Source organism: Meriones unguiculatus, assembly GCF_030254825.1.
Source record: "Meriones unguiculatus strain TT.TT164.6M chromosome 13 unlocalized genomic scaffold, Bangor_MerUng_6.1 Chr13_unordered_Scaffold_33, whole genome shotgun sequence".
Classification (NCBI taxonomy): Eukaryota; Metazoa; Chordata; class Mammalia; order Rodentia; family Muridae; genus Meriones; species Meriones unguiculatus.
In genome coordinates this window covers 1729604-1757512 of record NW_026843645.1, presented here as the reverse complement: position 1 = coordinate 1757512, position 27909 = coordinate 1729604, and the positions used below count along the sequence as shown (strand labels likewise).

Sequence of the window (27909 nt, the reverse complement as noted above, 5' to 3'; positions counted from 1 at the left end):
TTCCAAGGTCAGGTTCCTCCCTAAGCCATGGTCTCATTGCTCTTTGTAATTAGCAAATATGAATTCATTCCTCCTGGGCCAGGAAGTACTATGCTTTGTCCCTTCAGTACACTGTGACCCTATGGGATGTGCTCATGTCGCTCAAGACTCACTGGCCAATCAGGACTTCCAGACGAATCCTGTACTCAGAGGAAGAGGAAGGATCTTCCGGGTGCAAGGTTTCAGGTTCCGTTTGGAAGCTGAGCTGTCTGGAATGTTCGGCGTTCTGTAGTCTGAGCTCAGCTGCTGGTTCCTATGAGGGGATTTCAGGCGACTTCCAAAGAGACGACATGGTGAGTGTGTGGCCGAGGCAGGCAACGTGGTGGTGGAGCAGGAGGCTGAGCAGCAGGAGGTGCTTGTGAGGTCCTTTGTCCTACCCTTAGGAATGCTGAGCACTCTGAGTCCCACGTGTTATAAGTGGGATGGACTGTGACCAGACTGGATATGGTGACCTGGCACTGTTAAGACTGAAATCCTTGGACAAATGGCTGAGGTGCCTATTTAACAGTCCAGAGCAGAATTAGCTACCAGGTTTCCCAGCATCGCTGAGTCCCTCCCTGTTTATAGGCTATGGCAGGCATACACTGCCCTCTAGCCCAGGGCTCGGGCCCGTTAGCCAGCTGCCTTTCTTTCTGTTATCTACCCAATTTGGTTACCTGATCTGTTTCATCTATTTACTGTCATAGTCTCATGGTTTGGCGTGCCCCTCTCCTCTTCTCCCTGTCCTCCCATGTCTTAGGGTTGTGTTCACCTTGGGCTCTCCTGGATGTTCCGGCATGTGGGTGTGCCTTTCTATCTATAATAAACTTTCTCCCCACCATACCTAGGAAGAGTCATGTTACTTAATTTTTATTTTTTCATTCCCCTCCCATTTGCCACTCCTTTCTTTCAAATTCATAGCTCCTTTAGGCTTCAGTTGTTGTTACTGTTTGCGTTTGACTGAGGCTTGCAGCAAGAATTATCAGCTGTGAGGTAAAAATGGCTGCATTGGACAGTGATAGGGTAATGAAATTTATACATGCAGGACTCTGTGACTTGTAAAATAAACATGTACCCATGGAGAGTGGAACATTTTACTAAACTACTTCTTTACCAGGCTCTGTCTGTTCATAGAATGGAAGGGCAGGGCTGAGATGGTTTGTGCTTTCTGAGTCCCCTGATCTCTCATCCTCCCCCAGTAGAAGCAAAAGTGTTGCTTTGGAATGAAATGAGCAGGGAGGCCACAATTTAAGCTATGGCAAGAAAACACAAAATGTGACATGAGGTTATTTTTTTTTTCAACAAGGATTTATATTTCATATTGCTGAGACCAAAACTGTAGGCTTTCCTGTTTCAAAAACCTACTTTATTTATGGTTCTTAAATGCTTCTACCTCCCTTCCACCCAACTGCCCTAGACAGGAGAGAAAGAGGTTAGTACAAACAAGGAGCTTGTATCTCTACAGCTACTAAATTCTGGTTAGGGTCATAGACTTCTTTAGGGCATTACCAGTCTCTGTCATCTGGATTCTAGAAGTCCACTCAAACAGCAAATGGAACTATTATATTAAAACTGTTTCATTTATTCATTTCTAAAACTCTACCTCCTTTCCAAACCTTATTCCTTCTAACACCCCAGCTAGGTAAAAGAGAACAAAAGCTAGAAGGGAAAGAGTTATAGGTCTCTTTAAGTTGCTCTGTGAGGTTTAGGGGGGCCTGGTTCTTTGGGGCAATACCTGTTAGTCACCAGGATATCCAGCAGTCCAACAAATCAGCAGTGATAAACAGAGAAGCAGTGTGGGTGAATAGCATCAGGAAGAGCAGCAGCTTCTTTTTTCTTCAAAGACCCCAGGCCCTCTCATGGCTCTGCATATGTACCTTCTCCAGAAGACTCAGAATTAAACTATGTGCAGGTGGCACAACTGCAAGCCTCCTAGAGACAATCATAAGTAAGAGCTGTGGACAAACTGAAGCAGCCTCATGCTCCACACCTGGGGATAATAGAAAAACACATTCACATAACATGAGTGGGATTTTAAAGAAACAAAAAATCTTAATACAGTTTCTGATTTTGTGATTTGATATATTCTCTCTCTCTTTTAGTTAGTTTTGACTAAAGTTTGTCCGTCTTGTTGATTTTTCTCAAAAATCCAAAACTTTATTTCATGGATTCTTTCTCTTTTTTTTTATTTTTTACCTAAATTTTATAATTTCTTGATGTCTACTCCTTTTATGTGATTACATATTTTTGTTCTAGTCTTTTCACGTCTGCTGTTACCTTGATGGTATGAATCCTCTTTAATATCTTTATGTAGGCACTTTGTGCTATGAAGTTTCCTCTTAGCATCATTTTTTATTCCTCATTATATTCCATGAGTTTTCATGTGATATGTATTCGTTTTCATTGAATTTTATACTCTTTAAATATTTTTTTTCTGTTTGAAACCATTTTTTCACTTGGTTGAAGGTTATTCACTTTCCATGAGTTTGTAAGCTTTGTGTTCTTTCTGATGCTATATATACATCCAGCTTTAAGCCATGGTGATCTGATAGGATACAGGATGTTGTTTCAATTTGCTCTTAGGACTTACATTGTGTCTGAGTATGTGGTCAATTATAGAGGATGTTTCATGAAATGATGAAAAGATATATTCCTTTATGTTTCTGTAAAAAGTTTTGTAATTTTCAGATAGTTAGTCCCAGCTGTGGTAATATAGCTGAGCTCAGGTGTTGACATATTGCCTGACTCTTCTTGAATCTATTCCTAAACTGGTATCTAGGCATCTGGGTTTGGGGCAATTATAGGACTAAGTGCTGAAATGATGTGTGGGAGTTTTATTCTTGGGGGTCTGTTAGCACTCTGAAGTTTCAGAAAGTGTGTTGGATGAGTGTTGCTATTTAATGGCCTGCTTGGCTAGTGTATTCATGGTGTTATGTTTTCAGGATGGTATGGAGGGAAAGGAGCCACATGTGTTTAGTTAGAGCACTAGGGAAGATCCTGAGAATTGGGTTTCAATTAACAAAGATATTGGGGAAGATTCCCAGTATACCACCTTAGACTCCATGCAAGCATATGCTATTGTGCTGATCCAAATCCACCCTTATGTTTTAATATTTGCCAGAGAGTATATTTTTTGCCTCGAGATGTCATGTACTCATGACATTAATACTGCCTGAGACTTCTGTGTCATTGAATTGCAAGTGTGTAACATTCTTCCTACCTCTTGTGTTTGTTTTGAGTTTTTAAATGAGGTAACATGAGTAGTATTTTTCCTGTATGTTTGACTATGCACCTCTTGTGTACCTGGTCCTCACAATAGTGAGTCAATGGCCTCAGAACTTCAGAATTTGGAGTAATGGGTAATTTTGAGCCTGAATGTAAGCACTGGAAATTGAGCCCAGTTATTGGCAAGACCAACAAGAGCTTTTCATTGCTGATCCACCTCTACTGCCTTATGTTGCTCATTTATGACCAGCTATTCCAGTACTAATGTTTTCATCTGTCCATTTGTACCTGTTTGAACACGCATTTCCTTTTAGTAAGCTCTCATTAATATTAGAGTTTAAACTGGGACACGTCAGGTTTCTGGAAGATAAATACAGAACTGTATTGAGTATATAATTCTTTGTAGGAACTTCAGAAATACCATGGAGTTCTTTGACTCTTTCTTAATTGAATGATTTTTGCAGCGATGAAGGCCTTATCTCTACCTCAACTGGATGTCATGAAATTTGTTTTGGTGCCAGACAGGCTTCCAGCTAAATGAGATACACATACCTCTGCTTCCTGACTACTGGAATTAAAGTCATGAGCCAATACGTCCTGCTTGTCCATAATTATTGTAGTTAGTAATGATGCATACAAATTCTGTGATCTGTAGTCTGTACTGTTCATCAGCATCCTTGACTTGCTTACTTTATGTCTGTTAATTGACATTTCTGTTGGAAGGCTAAATTCTATTCAAACGGTGCAGAAATGAGATAAACCTCCTCATTTAGTTTACTTCTAAAATGACCAGATGAGTACATCAGAACTTCTCTGTCAGGAGATAAGTCAGGGAAGATCCAGAATTATATAGATATATTGTCGATGAAGTTTACTTTTACATTCTTGCCACTATTTTGCTTTCTCTAATACCCATGTTTGGGATAATTTAGAATTCTATCACCTATGATGATGTGAATGTGTACTTCACTCAGGAAGAGTGGGCTTTGCTGGATCCTTCCCAGAAGAGTCTCTACAAAGATGTGATGATAGAGACCTACAAGCACCTTACAGCCATAGGTAAGACACTGAATTTTCTTTCACTATTTGGTTAAAGTGGACATCTATTGTTGATTTTTCTCAATGTTGCTCTTATGTAATTTCATTTGGAATGAGGGAGAATAAATCAATCATGTTTCTAAGGTCACTGAAGAGAGAAAGTTAAATTTTCCCTAATTTTCAGGAAAATATCAACTCTTTCTGGTATATATTTTAGGCTACAATTGGGAAGACCATAATATTGAAGAACAGTGTCAAAGTTCGAGAAGATATGGAAGGTAATTATCTCATGGAAGCTGATATAAATATGCCTGTGAAAAAATTTCAATGTGTCCCAGGAGTTTTAAAGGAAGGCAGTAGAGTAAAGAATCCAATATTCCAGAGTATTAAGGAATATTAAATTCTCCAAACTTCATGTTCCTCAATGTAAGCTGTTATTTTGTTTTCAAGGCAGTTTGATATGAATGAAGACAGTGAAAGTTTTGCTAAACAGATATTACTGTAAAAAGGACTTTTATTCAACCTAGAAATCATGGTCTCCAAAGATTACTGCCCCTCTGTCTGCTACCCTAGGCCTGGGCAGGGCAGATTCTAGGTTCCATACAACAACCTACCTTAATCCTAGGAGTTTTTTGGCCTCTGAGAATTCCTGTTCAATAGGCACACCCTATCTTGTTCTTTGTGAGCTCATAGATGGCTGATTCAATTCAGGTTTTCTGGCTCAAACTCCTCTCCTAGCTTCCTTATTAAATCTGGCCTTCTACTGTCACCTAATTTCTTTGTATAGTCTCAAACTAACTCCATCCATCTTTTCCAATCTTCAGGCGCTTTTTTATTCTCTGGCTCATTTGATCTTGACCTCAGTTCCCTACTTCCAATCTGTCTTTCTATTACTATCCCAGTAAAACTCCCTCCTCTCTCCATGTAGTACCCCTTAAGAAGCTCATTTCCATTATTGTCTTGTGAGAGATGCATGTATCATATTCTGCCAAATATTTTTCTGATTGTGTCGGCTTTTCTGCCACTACTTTTCCTTCTAACTGATTTAGTGTGTCTGGTTTTATGTTGATATCTTTGATGTACTTGGACTTTCGTTTTGTGCAGAGTGAGTAGTATGGATCTATTTGCATTTTCCTGCAGGTAGATATCCAGTTAGACCAGCACCATTTGTTAAAGGTGCTGGTCTTTTTTACATTGTATGGTTTTGGATTCCTTGTCAAAAATCCACTGATCATAGATGTGTGGGTTTTTTTCTGAGTCTTCTCTTTGGTTCCATTGATCCACCATGCTGTTTCTATGCCAATACCATGTAGTTTTTATTACTATGGCTGTGTTGTATAGCATGAGATCAAGGATGGTGATACTTACAGATGAACTGTTGTTGTACAGGATCATTTGGGCAATTTTGGTTTTTTTCTTTTTCCATATGTAATTGAGAATTGTTCTTTGCAGGTCTACAAAGATTGATGTTGCTATTTTGAAAGGAAATGCCTTGAATCTGTAGATTGCTTTTAGCAGGATGTCCATTTTCAGTATGTTAATCCTATGCATCCATGAGCACGGAAGATCTTTCCATCTTCTGATATCCTCCTCAATTTTTTTCTTCAGGAACTTGTAGTTGTTTTTCTTTTCAAAGTGGTCTTTCACTTGCTTCGTTAGAGTCACACCAAGGTACTTCATGTCATTAGTAAAGAGTGTTGTTTCCCTAATTTCTTTCTCAGCCCTTTGTCTTTGGTATACAGGAGGGCTTCTGATTATTTTAACTTAATTTTGTATTCAGCCACTTTGCTGAAGGAGTTTATCAGCTGAAGGAGTTCTCTGGTTGAATTTTTGGGGTCACTCATGTGTAGTATCATTTCATCTGTGATTAGCAGTACTTTGACTTCTTCCCTTCTTATTTGTATCCTCTTCTCTCCTTTAGTTGTCTTATTGCTCTAGCTAGGACCTCAAGTACTATGTTGAAGAGATATGGAATGAGTGGGCAGCCTTGCCTTGTCCCTGAGTTCAGTGGGATCGATTTAAGTTTCTCTGGGTTTAGTTTGATGTTGGCTAAATGCTTGCTGTATATTGCCTTTCTATTTTTAGGTAAGTGCCTTGGATCTCTGATCACTCCAAAACTTTAAACATGAATGGGTGTTGGATTTTGTCAAATGCTATTTTGGAATCTAGATGACCATATGCTTTTTCTCTTTCACTTTGTTTATATGGTGGATTACATTGATGGGTTTCCCTCTTTTGAACCACCCTTGCATACCTGGGGTGAAGCCTACTCGGTCTTAGTGGATGATATCTTTATGTGTTCTTGGATTCAGTTTGCAAGTATATTATTTAGTATTTTTGCTTTTAATTTCATAAAGGAGATAGGACTTAGGTTCTCTTTTTTGGTAGGCCTTTGTGTAGTTTAGGTATCGATGTGACTGTGGCTTCACAAAATGAATTTGGTACTGTTGCTGCTTATTCTATTTTGTGGGATAGTTTGAAGAGAACTGGAGTTAGCTCTTCTTGAAGGTCTGCTAGACTTCTGCACTGAAACCATCAGACCCTGGGCTCTTTTTGGAAGGGAGACTTTTAATGACTACTTCTATTTGGGAGGGAAATATAATACTATTCAGTCTATTTACCTGATCTTGATTCAATTTTGGCAAATGGAGTCTATAAAGAAAAGTGTACATTTCATTTAGATTTTCAAAATTTCTGGCATATACGCTTTTGTACTAAGATGTAATGATAGTTTAGATTTCCTCTGTGTTTGTTGTTATGTCTCCATTTTTGTTTCTGAATTTGCTGATTTGGATAGTTTTTCTCTGCCTTTCAGTTAGTTTGGGTAAGGGTTTGTTTTTCTTCTTGATTTTCACAATAAAACAAAAAAATGTCTCTTGGTTTTATTGATTCTTTGAATTGTTTTATTTCCAGTTTATTTATTTCAGCCCTGAGCTTGTATATTTCCATTCATGTACTCGTCTTGGGTGTGGCTGCCCCATTTTTTCCTAGGGCATTCTAAACTATACTATACTTCTGAATGACAGAATGCATGATAATGATTAACATATGAATTAATATTTTTTCATGTGTTCATTCATTGGTTCCTAATAACACCTGGATCATAAACTCCCATCATTTTCAGAAAGTCTAGTCAAAACAGGAAACTATTAATAAATTAAACTAATATACTTAATTACTTGACCAAACTCATTGAGAATATAACCAAAGAAATCACACTACAGAATATCCCTGGTCCTGTGGAAATTGTTGTGTTCATTCTGGTTAACTTTACAAATGCAGTGTTAAAATTCCTCTATAAAAATGATAAATCATTACTCATATCCCTTTTTAGATACTCTGTAAAATTCCTATCTGTTGAGTATCATACCAATCATACTGCAAAAGGCATATTTATTGAATAGGTGATAATTTAATGTTCAAAACCTCCTTGTGAGAAAATATTCCATAGCAATGGTGATTTTACTCAAATCCTTGAAGTTGCTAAGCTAATTTACACAGAAGATAGGAGAGTCAAGAATATTGTTGTGGAGGAACCATAATCACAATAGCACATATCTTTGACAAGCAATGAGTCAAACTCTGTGGATTTGGTAATCTTTCATTTGTTATTCTTCTTTTAATAGGTATATCCTTTGTCATAATTCATACAAGTCATGTGAGGGTAAGGATCTGGAAAGAAGAAACATACCTCATTCTCCCAGAACAATTAGAATATATGTAGTAGTCCTTACTTTGAGTAGACTTTCTGAATGTGGTGCAAGTTTACATTGAATTTATTAATAATTATTCATAATAAAATTATTAGTTAGTTGTTAAAGAATATTCAGTGTGTCCTCCATAGCTATGGTATTCTTGTACATCTCCATCCTTACATCTTTGTTGAGATACATTTTGGAAGGATCCAGAAAAGCCTGCTTTTCCTGAGTAGGCATTTTCAAGAAGCATATCACCATGTGCTTCCAAACTATCCTATTGCATTCTAAACTATCTTATACATGTATACAAGAGAAAGCAAGATGGTGACAACACTATAAGCTTATATTTGTTCATGTGTTCATTCATTCATTATTAAAAAAAATGAATCATAAACTTGTATCACATTCAGAAAGTCTAGGCAAAGCAGGGGACTATTAATAAATTATATTAATATATTTAATTAGTTTTCCAAACTTATTGGGAATACAACAAAAAAAAAAAACTCTCAGTACAGAAAATCCGTATAATTTCTGTCCCTGTGGAAACTTTTCTGTCTATTATGGTTCATTTACAAATGTAGTATGACTCAAACTACAGAAAAATTTATGAATTCAGTCACTGTGGTAAAGCTGACTCCTATGTATTTTTTAAATATGTGAAAACCCACTTACATAAAAATGATGGTATAAGTGAGCCATGTAATAAAGTTTGTTACCACCAAAGATATCTTGGAAGGTACAAAGCACCCACAGTCAAGGGGGTAACTATAAATGTAAGAAAAGTGATAAAAGGTTAAGAGGCAACTTCATTTTACAATTAGTCGAAATTGCAAACTTAATTTACACCAACAAATAGATTCATCAGTGTAATGACTATGGTAAATCTTACAGATACCCAATTATCTTTACAGCAATGAAAGAAGACATATTTTTGAGAAGCATGAATGTAAGCAGTATGGTAAAGTCTTTTCCCAACCCACTGGTATTCTAATGCACAAAAGAACACATACTGGAGAAAAACCCTATGAATGTAATCAGTGTGGGAAAGCCTTTTCACAACACGGAAATCTCAGAAGGCATAAAAGAACACATACTGGAGAGAAGCCCTACAAATGTAGTCAATGCGGTAAAGCCTTTTCACAACTGGGTACACTCCAAGTGCATAAAAGAACACATACTGGAGAGAAACCCTATAAATGTAATCAGTGTGGTAAAGCCTTTGCTTGTTGTAGTCCTCTCCAGAGACATGAAAGAATTCATACTGGAGAGAAACCCTACGAATGTAATCAGTGTGGTAAAGCCTTTACACAATCCAATGCTCTCCAAGTGCACAAAAGGACACATACTGGGGAGAAACCCTATGAATGTAATCACTGTGGTAAAGCCTTTTCACAATCCAGTGGTCTCCAAGTGCACAAAAGGACACATACTGGAGACAAACCTTAGGAATGTAATCAATGTGGTAATGCCTTTTCAAAACCTAATAGTCTTCAAAGACATAAAGGAACACATAATGGAGAAATACCCTACGAATGTAATCAAAACGGTAAAGCCATTGTGTGTAGTAGTGGTCTTCAGAGATATGAAAAAAATTCACATTGCAAAGAAACCTTATGAATGTAATCACTGTGTTAAATCCTTTTCACAACCCAGTTGTTTCAAAGTGCATAAAAGAACACATACTGGAGGGAAATCCATAAGAATGTAATCTGTGCGGGAAAGCGTTTTCATGAAACGGAAATCTCCAAAATAATAAAACAATACATACTGGAGAGAAACCCTGTGAACGTAATCAAGGTGGTAAAGCCTTCACACATTACATTGATCTCCAAAGGCATGACAGATTTCATACTGGAATGAAACCCAATGAATACACTCAACATTGTAAGGCCTTTGCACATTGCTGTGATCTCCAAAAGGATGAAAGATTTCATACTGCAGTGAAACCCGATGAATATAACCAGTAAACACTTTGAATGTCACATTTTTTCAACCTTTGAAAGAAAGTCTACTGGAGAGAAAACCTTGTGAATGTTTTTAGTATAACGAAACCTTTGTACATTTCTATATGCTTCCTGTTCATGAATGAATCAGACTGAAGAGAAGCCCTATGAATGTGTTTAATATGGGAATTCAAGGCTTTGTGTTTTCATGTTTCCTAGAGATGTAATGAAGTGGTCTAATCAGTAATCAACTGCAACTCACTACATAGCTTGATGTGATATGAACATGTATATATGATTGGACATTCTGTGATTCTGTATGTTCCTCCTACTCATCCATTTGTCATTTCATCTTGAAGTGCTGCATTCTATAGGAAATATATAGTATAAAGATTCTAGATAATGTAACAGAAAGGATATTTACTTAAAAAGAAACACTTCTAGTGTGTACCTGTAAGTAACATGTTTATGGGCTTTTCTGACAGATATGTACAGAGTGGGACACAAGTTTGTTGGATCTCCGTTGGCCTTCTTAATATGATGATTGAGGACTGATTCCCAGCTTTGGACACCAAAAACCTTTCCTACAAGTCTGTTTCCCTGATGCTCAAATTAGATTAGTTGAGATATTACATCAATAAAATATAGTCTTTTTACATTGTAAACATATTGTCATGTAATAATTGAGGGATTCAGGGCAACTTGAATGATAAAATTTGTTTGAAAATGAGAGTGTGCAGCCAGTTCTCCTAGGTGCTGAGCCATGTATTTAGCCTCATAAACGTGTCACGAATAGCATTTTTAGGTGTGAAAGGTTAATCCTAAATTCATCTTTATCTCAGCCCTGATGACCCAGAAGAAAGAGAAGATTGAGAGCATAAAAAGTAACTTAGCCTTGGTGCTGAAAGAATTTTCTGAGCCAATATCTCCACAAAAGTATTCAAGTATTCAAAAATTATCACAACAGAAACTGACAGTACACGTGTTTAAAAAGTGCTTGACTACGTGACCAAAGCCACAATCTGAGTTTATCTCACATAGGCAGCAATGGGAGCCCACAAGGACACGTGTCAGGTGTACTCCTTCTTGAGATTATGCCTCATGTAAAGAGAGAAAAATAACTTGTAGGCATGAAGACCAACTTTTCAGAAGTGAATTGTATTCTGTTTCCCTGATGCATGCAAACATTCAATTAGGAGCCCAGAATGGTGAAGACTCCAGATGCTGTGGAGATTGTTGTCAGGGGATCCTGAAATTTAAACAGATGTCAATAGAAGGTGAGAGAAATCAGGCATTTACAGAGTCCTGTGGAGCCTGGAGGAACTATAAGGGAAGGAGATTTGGATGTTAAAGACAGGATTAAAGTCCCCCAACAATTAATTATAGCAATTAATTCTTGGGTTGTACCTGAGGACATGCACCTTCTATTGTATTCTCTGTACCTACTCAGCTGTGGTGGGTCAATTCTCCAGGTCTTCCACTCTTTCCTTGTCTTCTCAGATAGGTGTACATGTCAGTCAGAATACCATACAGGCTGCCACTTGGTGGTCTCGAAATGGACTTCAAATCTCCTCAGTCCCAATTCTGTCATCTCTGTAACTTCTCTACCTGGCAGGGATAACAATATTCTGAATAAACATTCATATATCTCCCTTAGGTCTAATAAATCAATGGACTCCATGTAATTTTATTCTCCTCTGGAATGTCATCTTTGAATAGACCTATTCCCCTGGATGAGATATTTTCTGCTCAATAACATCATGTCATGGGAATACCTTGCAGGAAAGAAATAAGCTGAGAATGGGGGAGGAATTTACAGATGGGAATTTTTTAATATATGGCCCTGTGAGATTACTTAGTTGTGTGCATCTCTGGCCTTCTATGTAAACCTATTAAACCTAAAGGATGATTTACTTATCATATATTGTGCTTCACACCCATGACAAGCTGCTGAGGTGCCTCTTTGACAACATCCCTCAGTCCCTACCTTCTAAAGGGAATGATTATCATACCCCACCTCTACCCTTAACTTTCCATTCCACTAGAATGGGCTTGCCCTCTCCCAGAGGCTCTTCCCTGTAGAGCCAGATTTTTTTTCTTCTATATGCTTTTCTTCTCTCCCTCTTTCTTTGTGTGTTTCTTCTCTTCCTGTATTTTTTTCTCTCTGTTCTCTCTCCCTCTCTCTACACACACATCTCTTTGCCCACACTATGTCTCCTTCATGGGAGCTTCCATGGCCCTATTCCTTAGGGACTGAGAACCCTCTGTGAACTGTTTTCAACAAGCCTCCATTCAAATGCTTTATCATGTATTCAATTAGCAAATTTCACCTGTGGGAAGAAAGATAAAGTATAACTTTATATATTCATCAATGGTCAAACTTAGTCACACTGAATAAATATGTTAATATGTTTCCAGTTTGCATTAATAATTTGTGTTTTAACCATTATGTTTTCTTTTTTTCCTTAGCCATGTATCAGAAGACTAGGAAAGGTGCACAGGGGGAGATGGTGATGGTGCGAGGGATTGGGTGGACATGGAAAGGGATACAGCCAGGATACAAAATGAATAAATTTTGTGATAAATAATGAATAAATATATTGTGATAAATAAATAATTAAAAAAATTTGATTTTAACCTTTGTTCTCTCTCTTTTTTTTTCAGTTGATCGAATAGACTCAGTATAATTATCAGGCTCACCTGGAACTTAGTGTACATAGTATAATTGCTTACCTTGCCTCCCTAGTGTCTACAGGATATTTGGGCATTCTCTACCTCAATAACATAGCTCTTTCGATGGGATTATTGAGAATGAGTCACTGAGTCCAAATAGTAATGGTAGCTAAGAAACAGGCTCTGGTCCTAACTACAGTAATAGAAAGAAAGTGTTCTTCAATTACAGTTGATTGTCTTGAAATCTTCTTTTTTAATTTTAAAGAAAATTGATTTTCTTTAACCTTGAGTTTATAATACTCATCATAGTAAATTGTAGTTCTATCATAGTAGATTGGAGTTATGCAACACATAGTGAAAACCAGCCTCATAGACTTCAGTAAGTTCTCAATGTAGTTGAGTGTAACTATGTGTTAGACTCATCCCAACATTCTATTAAATCACAGAGGTTAAAACCACCTAAGCCAGGCATGGTAACACAGGCCTGTAGTCAGGGTGTTCAGAAAAAGGAGGCAGGAACTTCAAGATGTCAAAGTAATCCAAGGAAACCTCCTAGGTCAATGGTCCACAAAAGAAAGGGAGACTGGCTAAGATCAATGTCCAAAGTCCTCCCTACAGCTCCAGAACACCCAGGCCATGCCAGCAACATGTCATCCAAGTAAACATCCTAGATCAATGATATAATGGGTGGTCCACAAAACAAAGGGAGACTGATTGGTGAAGATCAATGTGCATAGTCCTCCCTACAGCTCCAGAACTTCAAGGCTATGCCAGCATCATATGTTACCTAAGGAATTTGCCACCTCTTGCTTGCTAATGTTTCCTTCCAAGACAGCTCAAGTCACTTCAGAGTTAGATTCATTTTGGGCATTGAAGATTACACCACTCTTGAAAGTGGAAGAATTGGCCTCAGGCAGTGATGAGTTCCATATTTATATATCCTATACAAAGGGTTAAGCACACAAACCCTTACCCACACAAGCCATATAAATGGACTCAGTAAGTTTTGTTTTTTTTATGTATATTGGTCCATACTTATTCACACATTCTTTTATAAGACATTGAAAGGAAAGAATTTGGAATAGGATGGAGAAAGAACAAGAACAGGGGAAATGATATAATATATTTTAATTAACATCTGTAAAATTAACTTTAAATAAAAATTGGCTACAGAGGGCATGAGAGTTACTAGCACTGAGTGTTGTTATAGAAGACAGGTTCCATTTCAGGCATCACAAGCTAGCTAAATATACCCTGTAAATGAATCCCCAAAGAATCTGATGTCCTCCTTGGCCTTTGCAAGTGTGACACCCTGACACATGAATGAAAAACATCCAAAAAATACAAAAGTTTAAGAAATTGATTTTTCAGGGCTGAGGAGATGGCTCTGGGTTTAGGAAAACTCACTCAAGACTTCACAAAAGATAATGTTGAATCTTATCTTTCATGGACACAGCCTCCCCGTTCTTCTGACTGAGAGATTCACACACAGACTGGGGCCACTTAGATACCTGTAACACATACATCACCCTAGGGGCTCAACAAAGTCCCAGGCCCTTTTGGTGCTTGTTCTCTCTCTGTCTCTCACACACATACATACACATTCACACATGCACATATCTTCATGAACTCCACCAGCACAGTGCCCTCATCTGGCCCTGTAACTCAGAAAATAGAAGATTGTGTGGTGACATCTCTTTCACCAGGTTGTCCTTCTCACCATATTCTTTTTGAAATGGGGCCACACTTAGACTCCAAAGGGTGATACACCCCATCCAATGATTCCATTATCTCTTAATTTTCCTCAGTCAGTTCCATTAGCTGAGCATCAAGCCTTCAATTACATATGCATATTGGGCCATCATTATTCAATTCATCACGTAACCTCTAGCTAAATTTTTCACAGAGTCTATTTTCCACTGAATCCTCCTTAACTTGACCTCCATGGCCTGTATTTCTCTCGCCACTCTCTTCTTTCATTACTTCCTGAAATGCAACATTAAGCTCCAAGATAAGCATAAAGTGGCTTTTGAAATCTAGATTTCTTATATGTTGCACATTGTTAAAACCAACAATATTCAGATTTTCTGACAATGACAAGCATATTTTGAGGGTACAAATTTAGTTCTTCCTTTCTTCTCTGCTGCTGTCATTAACTCCACTAACCAAAAATGACTCAGGTGATAAGTCGGCTTCTTTGGCCGATGCTGGCAGGCCCCAAACATTGAGGGAGCTCATAAAAGAAACTGAGGCTATCAAATGAAGGCATGGATTATGGTGGAACACTGTTTGCTGCTATGTTCTTTTACAAGGTCACTGTATACTTCCATGTAAGTTTTCTTAACCAGCCCAGGCCACATGTTGAGATAAATTTCCACCATCAGTGCCTGGGGTTTGCCACTGAATTCACAACAATTGTATTCACCCACAAACATAGCCACAAGTGATTCTCATCTGGGGAACCCCCAGTTAGTACTCCCTCAGATCATGCTCAGCTATGTAACATTGACAGCTAAAGCCAACGAGCACACACAGACAAGGTATAAGAATTTTTAACAATTTATAACCAGTGTATTAGCCATCTCAATCATCTCAGAAGGAAAACCACAAGATAACACAGCAACAATTGAAAAACACAGATGCCAAGAAATGGGTTACTGACTCCCCAGGAACTGAGATTTTTTTTCCAGATAGAGAGGCATCCCTCTCTAGAGTTTTCTCCACACATGGGGATGATCAGAATAGCCTGCTATGCTTCTCCAGTTAATCTCTGGTTTCTACAGATGCAACCACACAAATGCTTGTAAGAAATAAGTGCTGTCTATGACATAGACTGTGTAGCCTGATTTTCACTGCTTCATCTTTACCAGGCTGCTTTGCCTGTCCTGAGGATGAGGAGGGGTTCAGTCTTGGTATGAATTGATGGGTCAGTGCTGTAAAGAGGCTCCCTTTTTGGGGGACAAGGGGAAGGACAAATAGGGTGAGAAGGAGCCACAGGAAGGAGAGGAGGGAGAGGACTGTGATTGGCATGTAAAATGAATACAAAAATTAAAAATAAATATAAAAAGAAATGTCAACCATAAGTCTTTTCTCTCAAAGAGAGCAAAACTTGTATTTAACATATGAATTCAAATCTCAACATGTCCTCCATCCACCATAATATTCTTCCTTCCCAGGAACATGTCTGAATTCTATGTGATCAATAACCAGGATCAGTGACCTTTCTTTTCCTAGAGCAGTGTCTTCCTTCCCCATCCTCCTTATTTCCATATGCACCAGTTACATTCATACTCACATTGTGAAGGAGATTGTGAGCTCTAACCACAAATTTTGGAGAAAAGAAACTCAGTCACCACCACATTCCTTAGGATAAAACCAAGTGCATTTGCAATTGAGGAACTGTTCTTCTCCCAACTAGGTAAGTTTCCTTTTTACAAACACATCCTCCTGATGAAGAGAAAAGGTAGTTATGTTTGGGCAATTATTTGTAGCAATTCATATTTTAGTCTCAGATGGTAAGTCAATTAAGGAACCACCTGAATCATCCTCTGAAGATAAATGCCTCCCACCAGCTTCTGTAATGGCTTTGTACATTGACAATTCTCCAGGTGAGTAAAAGAACCCCTGGGATACAAGTCTCTAGACATTACAGTGACTGTGGTCCAAGGAAATTACCAGGGCAACAAGAATCATCTGTGCATACACTAAAATTAAGAAATGCTGTGGAGAACCAAAAAGTACTGCTTTGGTAATTGTGTCATCTCAGGATTGAGACGTGTTTGATATGAAATTTGGGTGCAAGAAATCTCATAAAAAGACATTGAGCAAAATCTAAACCAACATGGGTGAGCCACCTAGGTAGAGATAGCTCTAGAGAAAAAGAAAGTAGAAACAGATAAACTGAAGAGAGAAATAATTTCCTGTTAGCACAGGGCACCAACTCCTCTCTTGCTGTGTGACAGGCTTCCTTCATCTCACCTGCCCTACCCTGACCTGGGAGAGACTGAACACTGCAAGGCTCCCAACTTAGGTTTCAATTCAGGCTTCATACTTTGGTTCAAGTCTCTATCCTCTATGTGTGTGTGTTATTATCTGTAGTTTCCCTCCCTACCAGTCCCCACAGAAAAAGATAGAAACATTTAGGTCAGCTCTGCAGTCAATGGAAGTCTCTTGGAGTGGTTAATTTTGACTGCCTTCAATGCCATATGACAATGCTTTCCTGAGGAAAAGTGACACACACACACACACAAACTGCCAATATTTTACTTATGATACACTATTTCAGAAAACGTGTTTCCCAAAGTATTAAATCCCAGCTCATATAAAAGTTCCCAGATCCATCTGAACTCAGCCCTGTCACAGTCAACCACAATACAGTGGGGTCAGACAACCTCTCGTGTCTGGGGACTGAGGATTTACAATCCCTGGATGACAAGGCTTTGCTTCCACAGTTGAACTTCCTGTGCTAAGATATATGGACTCCACAGTTTCTGATTGAGACAACAGAATTCTTTCGTTTGTTCCCCAGCCATAGAAATCTTCTCCTCCTGTATCCAGGACAAACTAACATGCTTTTATAAAGAAAAAGGAGTCTGACTGGACTCATCTAAACCATGTATCCCACAGTGTCTCGTGACTAATGAGTGTTGAGCTCACCATCCATTGAAGGTGAGCTAACTCTTCTTATGGTTTTGTTGCTATGAAAACTTGTGGTCACCTTGGAAGCACATAGAAAGGAAAGAGATTGATAGGAGCTTGCTGCATTTGCAGAGGTTTAGTCCATGATTACCATGGAGGGAAACATGGCAGTGGGCAGGCAGAGATGGGGCTGGAGAAGGAGCTGACAGTTCTAAATCTTGATCAGTCAGCTGCAGAATCACCCTAAGCCTGCTTGTGCATATGAGAAGTCAAATCCCACCTTCCCAGTGACAGACTTCCTCCCACAAGGCCATACCCTCTCCAACAAGGCCACACTACTCAACCTTGCCACTCCCAACATGTCAAGCATTCAGACACAGGAGCCTTGAGAGCTATTCTTATTCAAACCACCACACTGACCTTGAGCACAAGAGAATCCTGTGTTTTGATCCTATTTTTGTCTGGTGACCTTACCACCATGGAAGCAACCATGAATTAGCCAAGATTTTACTAATTATTTGATAAAAAGGTAAATGCCATGTGACTTACTGCTTTTGTGGCATAAAGGAATATGGAGGCATTCATTAACTTCCTGCTCTCACTGAGCTTTCAGGGTACTATGCCAATTTTACTAACAGGGGACACCAGACTTGCATGATGTATGATATGTGTTTGTTTTGATTTATTTTTGACACATATATTATATATACTGTGTATAATATATGAATTGAGTTCCAGAGACGACTGTAGAATTTTCATCATCATGTGCCTCCAACACTAGTCAGGATGGAAATCTGGAACTTTACAGTAGTTAGGCTTGGGAGGCTCCATGGGCCCTTTGTTTTCACAATAAACTAACAATACTTCTATCACTAGCCATTTGACTCCATATCGAATCATTTTTCTGCCACACTGCTAAGCGTGAGTCAGCAGCAGGAATGCATGATATGTTTAATCTTGAAGAAACATTTCATAAATGTCTTTGATAATAAAAAGGAGTGAATTTCCAATAGAGTTTCAGGTATCATTATAATTGTGTATTATCTATGACAAAATTGAACCTATAACAGAATATAAAATTAACGTGTAGCTTATGATAGGAAACACAACAACTTTGAGTGACTCTAAATGGTACCTGGAAGAACTTTTATCAAGGCAAAACTACATTTGCAACCAGGAAAACTGGATCATGTCTGTAAACTCAGCCTCTTGGGAAGCAGTGTCTAGTACAGCCCCTGTGGAGCAAATGTGAGTTCTAGACTGTGTGCTGCAAACAGAATTGATTCCACCTGTATATTTCAGAATACCTATGTTAAGGTCATTGGTTAGTCTATTGGTGAAGCCTTGCTTTTCTTCCTTTGTAGCATTCAGTAGTTTCTTGGCCCTGTACATTTAGTGTTTCCATAATTATGTGCAATGGGGGATTTCATTTCTGATCCTATCAATTATGTGTTCTGTTTTCCTGTTGTTCTTTAATACATACCTCTTTTTTAGTTGGGAAAATTGTTTTCCAACAAATCATAGTATTGATTTTACTATTTCCAATATTGTCAGAAGAAACTGAGACTAAGATCCTACTAGAAAAAATAAAACCATCCACTAATCTCACAGTTCATAAGGTCTATAACACAAATGTATGAGTATTATTAAAGTAATGAGCTTTTTCAGTGTCAAGGTAGGTATAAGCCATACAATTTTTAAAACGTTTATAGATTCTGTATGAAATACAAGGTACAGGCATTTATAAGTTTTATTAGAATCTTATAATTTCATATAACTCTGAGTGAATAGAGTTAATTATTATAAAATATGCTTTGGAAAGATTGAGCCATTCCCTTTGGGAAAAGATGTTACCTGAACATTATAGTTATATACAGAAGTGATCCATTATATCCAATTACCATAATTACTTTGCGGACAAGATCAAGGAGATTTTAACCAATAATATGGAGAAATAATGAATTTCTTTACACAGCCTTTATACGTTAGATTTTTTCCCTTCCATGTTGTAATGTGTCTATTTTTCAGCTGTTATGCACTTGGTATTTGAGGTAAATTATATTGCTCATTTTTAGCAAAAATATCATTATTTAAAAGTTGTAAACAATGTATTTAAGGAATTGACTTCAAATTATATAAGAAAAAAACCTTGCATGTAAAGAATACAGTGCTTTCCTCTTTCCATTTAACATATATTTGTAAAACACATTTCTTGATTAAACTTTTTTTAATATTCAAGTGTGCCATGTATATAAACTTTATTACAGTAAATTTTGTACTGCCAAAGACTACAGAATTTGAGACTTTTACCTTTAAAAGGAGAGAATAGGAGAGCATCTTTGTGTATAATATGCATTATTTATCGATTTGAAATCATAAAATTATCCCAGCCCAAAATTGTATCCCTCCATTCTTACTTAAAAGGGAAGAAATATCAAATCACAATAAGATGAAACCCAAACCAAAATACAATCATGTTAAATACCTTAGTGTCTAATATCTGAAACTCATAATCTTCTGTTCTCTGAAGGGCCTAGGCAGCTCTCTGTTTCCCGTTTTGATGTGCACACATCACACTGCTTATCTGTGAGCCCAGTCAACTCCAAGAAACAAACAACAAAGAAACAAATATTTACTACTGTTCTTGGTGCTCTTCTCATGGCTTCCCAAACATGCTGGTTTCTGTACTGCTACAAGTCTTATCAATGCCTCCTTTTCACCTATCTTTAAGTATTCAGGCACTTCTCAAAGAGCCTTTCATTACTTCACAATCAACAACAGCTGGTTGACTTTGTTACATCATCAAATTTATCTGCCTGCCCAAGTTGTACAGACTTGGAGCCCTCTTGATTACAGCTAATTGTGTGCTAGTGTTATGCCTATATCTTGAGACCCTCCCCAAGAGACCACCAGTAACACAAGTCTGATGCAAACACACAAGGGTTCCTGGTGGGAGAACTTGGGTCACTTAAAGGACAGGGCCATTCGAAATGGCATCTGAAAAACAAGAAAGAGTAGTTCTGCTCTTGTTCTCTCATTTGCCCCTATAGTAGAATCTTCTCATGAACAATAATGGGCTCCTTCACCCAATTTGTGGTAGTTGGATCTCATAACCATTAAATGTATTGTTCCCAATCTCTGCTTCATATACTGTAGAAGCTTCTTTAAGGTGCAAGGGCCAAAGGTAAAAAGTACTACAAGAATAAAAAGAGGATCCAGGAGAGTAGATATCAGAGTTGTCAGCCAGGGGAATGCATCAAACCAAGACTCAAACCATCCTTTAGAATCCTCACTTTCTGTTCACCTTAGTTAAAGATTCCCTGATAACTCCAGAGTGGTTGACAGAAAAACAACATTCTTCTTCTAAGGAAACACATAAGCCCCCTTGGTGTAAAAAGAGAAGGTCTAACACTCTTCTATTTTTAGAACACCTTCAACCAAAGAATCAACACTTCTTTCATGTTGGGAGGTTGAATTTTCTAGGCATTGAATATCTCATTCTAAATCAGCCTTTAAAGCATTACAACTTTTACTCTGAACCTCTAAATGGCAACTCCTGTTCCTGCCGCAGCCAAGCCCGCATCTAGGATCAGAGCCAGAGAACATGGGTTTCAGTTGAACTGAGTCAGTGTTCCTGGTGTTCCCAAAAGGACATTAGTTGTTTTATCTTCTGAATGATGTGTAATCTATGGAACCAGTTTAACAAGAATACAAAAATCTTGGGCATTATTCAGAATGCTGCTCTAAAGGCAAGAAGTGAGCCCAGTGTCACAAGCCCACCATCCCTGGCTGGGTGGACTCAAGTATGTGTTGGTCTGATAGGACAGAACACTCAGGGTAATGTTACATAGATACCAGTTGGGTGATGGTACCTGTCCCAAACACACTCCCTATCCTGACACTGATTGAAGAGTCAGTTTTGTCCCAGCACACTGCCCTCGACATTGCTGGAATCAGCTTCAATGGTATAATTTTCAATTAAACCAATCCCTTCATAATTAGGGGGTGTGAATTGTAGCCTAGCCAACAGGATTCAGTCTGATCCGATCTTGATTCTTTTAAAACCTGATTGTTACTGATCATCGTGTCCCAAAGAGGATCACTGTTTCCCAGGAGAAATTTGGGTAGAGGTTGGGTAAGACCATCCAAGGTGGTTGTAGGGGTCACTACTTATGGTAACTCTGTTAACTAAATCCCAAGCAGTTGGGTATTGTGAAATAGGAAACCCCTTCCTTAATCTTGATTTTGTTTTAATTTATATTTATTTTTTTTTGTTTTGCTTTTTTAAGGCAGGGTTTCTCTGTGTATCCATGCATGTCTTCAGACTCCCTTTGTATACCTGGTGGGCCTTTCAGTCACAGAAATCTGCCTGTCTCTGTCTCTGGATTGCTGGAGTTAAAGGCATGCACCACCACTGCCTGGGGATTAATCTGGATTATTTGAGGTGAAAAGTTATCTCTTTCATCTAAATCACATTTCTGATAGCAGTGTACACATATAAAGTCTATTGAAGATGATAGCTCTTTCTTGTTTTCTGCTTGCTCAAACTCTGGTTATCAAGGTCATATTGTTTTGGAACTAGGAGTAGAGCCTACTTCTTTGGAATTGTGGGATCTACTGAAGACCAACTGAGACATCCAGATACATGGTCTGAGTGGCTACTGGATTCTTCAAATTTCCATTTGTAGACAGGGGTTGTTGGATTGGGTGGACCAGAAACTGCGGGTAATTTTTATAGTTCCAGTTTCTACATCCATAGAGAGATTCAGTCTATCTGTTCGGTTCGCCTATACATCCTTTGCTGATAGCACTGTGTTTTTCCAGTTTCTTGTTTGTTTGTTTTCACAATATCACAGAGTAAGACATGCTTGATCCAAATTGTGTATCATGTGTTTCCTGCTTTTCTCCCAGGATTGTCACCTACCAGGTGAAAAGTAGCTTCAGTTTAGCGGACCTCAGTGTGAAGTCAGAGATCAATCTCATTTTGCTTCCTAAAATCTTTCTAAATTGTTAGTATTTTGGGTAGCCTTCCTCATGTGGAAAGATTTTTTACTCCACTGCAAGTTGAGTAATGGGTTGTTCAATCTATCCACCTTGATTTCAGGAGGAGGAGAAGGGGAAGTGATTCCTGAGTGCTGGAAGACAGAAGGGTAGGCTATTAGACAACAGGCACAAGTCTACTGACAATGAAATCTCTACAGATCTGAAAAAGGTGTGGCCCTGATTCTCCACATATGGACCCAAAGTTCAACTCATGGATCCAAGATCCCTGCCTGGAGCATAGATTTTTTCCAGGGTCATGTTCCTCCCTAAGCCAGGCTCTCATTGCTCTTTGTAATTAGCAAACATACTTTCATGCCTCCTGGGCCAGGAAGCACTATGCTTTGTCTCTTCAGTACACTGTGACCCTATGGGAGGTGCTCATGTCGCTCAAGACTCACTGGCCAATCAGGACTTCCAGACGAATCCTGTACTCAGAGGAAGAGGAAGGATCTTCTGGGTGCCAGGTTTCAGGTTCCGTTTGGAAGCTGAGCTGTCTGGAATGTTCGGCCTGCTGTACTCTGAGCTCAGCTGCTGGTTCCTGTGAAGGGATTTCAGGCAACTTCCAAAAAGGCGACATGGTGAGTGTGTGGCCGAGGCAGCCAACATGGTGGTGGAGCAGGAGGCTGAGCAGCAGGAGCTGGTGTGGTTGGTCCTTCCTGGGCTGGATGGAACCCGGTAGCCATCAGCTGCTTGTGAGGTCCTTTGTCCTGGCGTTAGGAATGCTGAGCTACCTGAGTCCCACGTGTTAGCAGTGGGATGGAGTGTGATCCAGACTGCATGTGGTGAACTGGGCAGAGGCCCTTGCCCTGTCAGCCTCTATGACTGCGAATTCCATGGAGAGGTGGAGACTGCAGCACTGGCCTGTAAAAGGGACTTTTATTCTCCTGTTTTAGTTGTCTTTGAGGCTTAGTATCATCTCCTGCTGACCTAGATCTAGTCCTGGATGCATCTAGCTTCTATATACTATAATCTAGGCCTGGAATGTTTTCAGCCCCTGAGGCTTACTGCTTAATAAACTCACACATTCTACTTCCTTCTGAGTTCTGGCTGACTTGTTCATTTGAGCTGCTCTGGCTCAGATTCCTCTCTATGCTTAGTGATTCAATCTGGTTTCTCTCTCAGTCTCTGAGTTGTTTTTCTTGACCTCAAACTAACTCCAGCAATCTGCTCTAATCTTCAGGCTCCTTCTCAGTCTCTGGCTCTTTCTGTCTTCACTGTTGACTAGCTTGTTCTAGTGAACCTCTCTGTGTAAACATCTCTGTAAAACGACTTTCTGTCTCTATGCATTGCCCCTGAAAAAGCTTCCCTTTCCTCTTTCCTCTCCTGAAAGTTGGGCTTAACCTATTCTGTCAAGTTTTTTTCCCTGATTGGACACTCTTTCTGCCACTCATTTAAACATTGCTATCAAACATGGTGCTTCTGTCTACAAACTTCTGTCTAGAAGCTGTCTACAAACTGTCTGCTTGGGTGCTTTTGTAGGAGTGGTAACCTCTGTGTTTGTTTCATTTTCAATCACATGCAATCATAGGTAACATTGGTCAAGTTCACATTTTTCCTGGCTTATTTTCCTTAGGAATTTTGATAAAAATTAAGTATATTTTTTTTTGTCTTTTTTTTTTCTATATCTGTTTTTTTTTTCTTCACAAATATGCACTTTCTGGTAGTTTTAGCTTCATGGTAAGTACAGAAGTCATATTGTTCCTACCTGTATTCTATTTCACATATCACATAGTTTTGAAATCAGCTTTCTTGTTCTAAGTTGTTAGGAACTTGATTTGGAATGTATTGATTTATGCTGCAAATTGAACATACCGAACGCTTATTTTGAAAATACATGATATTAATGGTGTTGTTTATAGTTGTATGAAAGGGTAAAAATGCTGTTCAGTACTCACTTATTTAGCAACACTTGAATTTTGGTATTCGGCAGAGAGTATATTCTATTTCTCAGAATGTCATGTATTCATGACATTGTTACTGCCTGAGGCTTCTGAGTCATTGGATTACAGGTGTGTGACATTTTTCCTGCCTCTTGTGTTTGTGTTGATTACTTTAAATAAGTGAATATGAGTAATATTTTGCCTGTATGTGTGACTATGCACCTCTTGTGTACTGGTTCTCAAAATAGTCAGAGATGGCCTCAGATCTGAATTTGGAGTTATAAATAGTTGTGAGCCTCCATGTAAGCACTGCTAATTGAGCCCAGCTTTTTGCAACACCAACAAGAGGTTTTCATTGCTGAGCCCCCTAAACTGCCTTATGTTGCTCATTTACTACCAGCTATTCCAGGTCTAATGTTTTCATCTGTCCATTTGTACATGTTTGAACATGAATTCCCCTTTAGTAAGCTCTCATTAATATTACAATTTAAACTGGGCCACTTCTGGTTCCTAGAAGATAGATACCGAACTTTAGTGAATATATATATATATATATATATATAAATATATATATATATATATATATATTTAGGCTCTTAAGTAAAAACTATTGAGTTATTTTATCTTTCTTATTTGATTGATTTTTGCTGTGAATACAGGTCTTAACTGTACTTCTAGATGTCAGGAAACTTGTTTCAGAGGCTGTGCTGGCCTCTGACTCAATGAGATAATACATGCCTTTGCTTCCTGAGTGCTGGAATTAAAATCATGAGCCAATACTTCCTGTTTGCCCATAATTTTTTAGTTAGTAATTGTGCTTACAGTTTCTGTGATCTGTGGTGTGTAGTGTTCATTGACTTCCTTGTTTTGCTTTCTTTATATCTGTTAATTGGCATTTTTCTTGTAAGGCTGTATTCTATACAAAGGGTGCAGAAATGAGGTGAACCTCCTCAATTACTTTCCTTCTAAAATGGCTTGGTGAATTCATTGAAACCTCTGTGCCAGGACATATCAGGGAAGCACCAGAATTATATGAATATATTATCAATAAAGTATACATTTATACTGTTGTCAACTATTGTGCTTTCTGTTATACTCATGTCGGGATCCTTTAGAGTTCGGTAACCTATGACGATGTGGATGTGAACTTCACTCAGGAAGAGTGGGCCTTGCTGGATCCTTCCCAGAAGAGTCTCTACAAAGATGTGATGCTGGAGACCTGCCAGCACCTTACAGCTATAGGTAAGACAGTGAATTTACTTTCGCTATTAAGGTAAAAGGGACATCTGTTGTTATTGTGGGCTGTTCTTATTAATGCTCTTATATAAGTTCACTTGGAATGAGAAAGAATAAATCAGGCATGTTTCTAAGGTTTACTGAAGAGAGTAACTTATATTTTGCTTAATTTTTAATAATCTATGATTCACTTTTTGGTACATATTTCAGGCTACAATTGGGAAGAGCATAAAATTGAAGAACATTATCAACTTTTTAGAAGATATGGAAGGTAATGATCTCTTGGAAGCTTATATAAATATGCCAGGGAAAATTATTTAAAGATGATTTATTTATTCATTATTTTCCCTGGCATATTTATACATATTTATTCTCTGGCTCATTTGATCTTGACCTTAGTTCTCTCTCTCCAACCTGTCTTTATATTACCATCCCAGTAAAACTCCCTTTGCTTTCCATGTAGTGCCCCTTAAGGGAGCTTCATTTCCTGTCTCTTCTCATGAGATACACATGTACCCTATGCTGTCCAAAGAAATCACGTTACAGAAATTCCCTGTGATAACTGGCCCTGTGGAAATTACTGTGTTTATTTTGGTTAATTTATAAATGCAGTGTGATTACAACTATAGAAAAAATTATGAATGCAGTCCCTGTGGTAAAGCTGACTCCTTCTAGGTCTTTAAATATGTGAAATACCACTTATAGAAAAATGATGCTACCAGTGATCCATGTAATGAAGTTTCTTACCATCAAAGGTATCTTGTAAGTTATAGAACCCGACAATAAAGAGGGAAACTATGAGTGTAAAGAAAGTGATAAAAGGTTAAGATGTAACTTCATTTTAAGATTAAAGCAAATTGAAAACTTAATTTACACTGACATAAAGATTCATCAGTGGCTGAAGAGATGGCTGAGAGGTTAAGAGCACTGGCTGTTCTTCCAAAGATCCTGAGTTAATTTCTCAGCCAACAACATGGTGGCTCATAATTATCTATACCAAGATATGGTGTCCTCATGTAGCATGCAGGCAGAACACAGTATAATAAGTAAATAATAATAAGTAAATAAATCATTTAAAAAAAGATTCATCAGAGTAATGAATAGGGTAAAGCTTACACATATCTGAATTTTCTTTGCAGAAAGAAAAGAATACATGTTCATGAGAAACCCTATGAATGTAAACAGTGTGGTAAAGCCTTTTCCAATCCCAGTAGTCTGCAACTGCATAAAAGAACACATACTGGAGAGAAACCCTATGAATGTAATCAGTGTGGGAAAGCCTTTTCACAACCCAGTAGTCTCCAACTGCATAAAAGAACACATACTGGAGAGAAACCCTATGAATGTAATCAGTGTGGGAAAGCCTTTTCACAACCCAGTGGTCTCCACCTGCATAAAAGAACACATACTGGAGAGAAACCCTATGAATGTAATCAGTGTGGGAAAGCCTTTTCACAATATGGACATCTGCAGACGCATAAAAGAACACATACTGGAGAGAAACCCTACGAATGTAATCAGTGTGGGAAAGCCTTTTCACACCTCAGTAGTCTCCAAGTACATAAAAGAACACATACTGGAGAGAAACCCTACGAATGTAATCAGTGTGGAAAAGCCTTTTCAAAAAAAGGAAATCTCCAAGAGCATAAAAGAATACATACTGGAGAGAAACCCTATGAATGTAATGAATGTGGTGAAGCCTTTGCACATTGTAACAGTCTCCAGAGGCATAAAAGACTTCATACTGGAGTGAAACCCTATGCATGTATTCATTGTGGTAAAGCCTTTTCACAACTCAGTAATCTACAAAAGCATGAAAGAATACATACTGGAGCCAAACCCTATGAATGTGATCAGTGTGGGAAAGTCTTTTCTCAACATGGACATCTCCAAACGCATAAAAGAATACATACTGGAGAGAAACCCCATGAATGTAATCAATGTGGTAAAGCCTTTGCACGTTGGTGCAACCTCCAGAGACATGAAAGGATTCATACTGGAGCCAAACCCTATGAATGTAATCAGTGTGGGAAAGCCTTCTCATAACACGGAAATCTCAAAAAGCATAAAAGAACACATACTAGAGAGAAATTGTATGAATGTAATCAATGTGGTAAAGCCTTTGCATTTTGTAGTGGTCTCCAGAGGCATGAAAGTATTCATACTGCAAAGAAACCCTGTGAATGTATTCAGTGTGGTAAAGCCTTTTCAAACCCCAGTAGTCTTCAAATACATAAAAGAACACATAGTGGAGAGAAACCCTACAAATGTAATCAGTGTGGGAAAGCCTTTTCACAACACAGACATCTCCAAACGCATAAAATAACACATACTGGAGAGAAACCCTATGAATGTAATCAATGTGGTAAAGCCTTTGTACGTTGTAGCAATCTCCAGAGGCATGAAAGACTTCATACTGGAGAGAAACATTATGAAGGTAATCAACGTGGTAAATCCTTTTCACAATCCAGTAGTCTTCAAGTACATAAAAGAACACATACTGGAGAGAAACCCTAA

At 38.3% G+C, this 27909-nt stretch overlaps 1 pseudogene; it reads left to right on the top strand.

The window, feature by feature from the left end:
• Positions 1-1017: 1017 nt before the first annotated feature.
• Positions 1018-27909, top strand: LOC132650757 (zinc finger protein 431-like; annotated as a pseudogene).